Source organism: Osmerus eperlanus, chromosome 9 (genome assembly GCF_963692335.1).
Source record: "Osmerus eperlanus chromosome 9, fOsmEpe2.1, whole genome shotgun sequence".
Classification (NCBI taxonomy): Eukaryota; Metazoa; Chordata; class Actinopteri; order Osmeriformes; family Osmeridae; genus Osmerus; species Osmerus eperlanus.
The window spans coordinates 13,346,765-13,348,921 of record NC_085026.1 but is presented as its reverse complement, the minus strand read 5'-3'; the positions used below and the strand labels follow the sequence as shown (position 1 = coordinate 13,348,921).

The 2,157-nt window shown below is 43.1% G+C and overlaps 1 protein-coding gene across 4 annotated transcripts in view; it reads left to right on the top strand.

Annotated features, from left to right (window-relative positions):
- Positions 1-2,157, top strand: part of ppp2r5ca (protein phosphatase 2, regulatory subunit B', gamma a) — a 17,106-nt gene extending 14,949 nt beyond the window's left edge. For all 4 annotated transcript variants that reach the window (XM_062468662.1, XM_062468661.1, XM_062468663.1 and 1 more), the window contains one exon: positions 1-2,157. This exon is cut by the window's left edge and continues 420 nt beyond it. The gene's annotated coding sequence lies outside the window, so the exon portion shown is untranslated.

Here is a 2,157-nt window from a genome sequence, read left to right as displayed (position 1 = left end):
CTTCTGTCTCTACTCTCTCTACTCTCTCTCTTTCTCTCTCTCTCTCTCTCTCTCTCTCTTTATCTGTCTCTCCTTCTCTGTTTAGCTGCATTTTCATTTCCCCCCCATTCCTCTGCACACCATTCTGTATTCTCCATCTTCCCTTCCTACTTGCCCTGGGCTCACCACAGCAATGGAGAGCACAGACCACTGGGTCCAGCCCCTGTGGCAGGGGCTTGGTTAAGGACAGAGAGCTGAGCAGAGATGGCTGGCTGGCTGGAGAGGCTCCACCGGTGTCCTTTCAAAGGGAAGAAACTCATAACAGAGACTGGCAGTTGAAAGATAAGACCTTCTGCTCATCCTCCTTTTTCTCTCTCCCATTTTTTGTGTGTCTTTTTTTGTTCTTCACTCAATCCCAGGGACATCTTGTGAGTGCCAAGACTTTGTTGTGTTCTTTTATCTCTGTCTTCATGTTTCTCCATTTCTCTGCGATGTCAGCAGAGACTCAAGGCTGACAAGCTGGACACTTGTGTCTGTTAGCTGCCTTGTTCTGGGCTTCTGAGATCTCTACAATGCTCTTCTCAGCACACTGAGGCTAGCCCTGCTGACCTGCTCTAATGGTTCCTAGTGTCTATGGGAAAAAGGGTGGAGGAGGAGGGGAGGGGAAGGGACGAGGAGAAGGAGAGAAGGGCGGAGAGAGGACACTGTTGTCTGTGGTCACAGTTAGGGGTGACTCTCTAAATTTGTGCCATATGCAGCTTCCTCTCTTCACCCCTTGGTTGACTGTGAACCAGAGGACAGAATCTCATTGGGAGTCAGAGGTCCGACAGATTAATCTCATTGGCTGTCTGTGAGCCTGAGGACAAACTGAGGGATGGTGGCAGTTCAAACAATGGTACCTCGTTCACACAGAGAAGCAGTCTGGCATCAGGAACTAGGATTGGCCCAGCTCAGTTCAGTTCACCTCTGCTCAGCTCAGCTTGCAGGAAGGGTGTTAAGGGGAATGAGAGGGTTGTGAGTAAATAGCGACATCTCTCTTCCATCCCCAGAAATCCCTCTCTCTCTCTCTCTCTGTCTCTGAGACACCAGAGTGCCTTTGCTGTCAGGAGGAAGGAGAGAGGAACACACCCTATTCATTAGAACCAGATGCATACACACAAAAGCAGTCACATGTATACACGCACGCACACACATACACACACACACACACAAGCAACTCAACACAAAGTTAACTGAACTACCTAAAAAGCACTTCCTGAAAACTTGAAAGTTGTGGCATGTTCGTGTATCTTTAATGAAGTTCTTTAATGTCTGGTCCAGTTTATGTGTTCAGTCTACTCTCTCAGCTAGTTATAACTCAGTGGAGGGTGTAAGGACCCCCAGTACTTGTACGCGTCTTATATGTACCATTGTTTGAACGTCATGAATCTGGTTTGTTTTTTTAACATTCTAGTTCTTCTCTGGTATGGGTTCTCACATTCTCTCTACTTGTTTGGTCTGGAGTTTTACATTCTAGGTCTTCTATACATGCTTTCTGGCTCCTGGAGACTGCAATCCCAGATGGCAGTTTTAGAGTTGCCTCGGCCAATGAAAAAGGTTGATACAAAAACATGGCCAATGAAAGAGGCCAATACTGAAACAAAGTGACATCAAAGTGTGGCTTGATAACTATATTAAAACTGTATTTGCTTGAATGCAAAAGATGTAAATGATACTACCATGTTAAACATGTCTCTTGTTTCCCTGGAAGAATAGAATTCACCAAACGTTTTTCCTCTCCATTAAAAAAATCCTAGTTTTTATAAAATAGTACTGCTTGGAAAAAATGTTTTATCAGTTTGAGTTTTGTTTTTGTCCAGAGCTGTTGTGGATTGTTTTCTTGTTGAGAAATAAACTACCCATATAACAGGAAACAGAGAAAAACTGTTTTGGTGACTGTTTTTCTCTGTTTTTCTCACTCTTGATTGCTTGGATGCAGCTTATTTGCAGCTTTTTAGGTTTAACATGTCATTTCCAAACTATGATAAATTAACAAGTGTCCTTTTGTATGTGACCTGTACTATATGGCTTCCTTTAATATTGTACATATGATTTACTTTGTTTTATGTAGTGTGATATATCTAGATTAATTTTGTACAAAATGGTCTGTACAGAATAAAAATACCATAGCAACCGAAA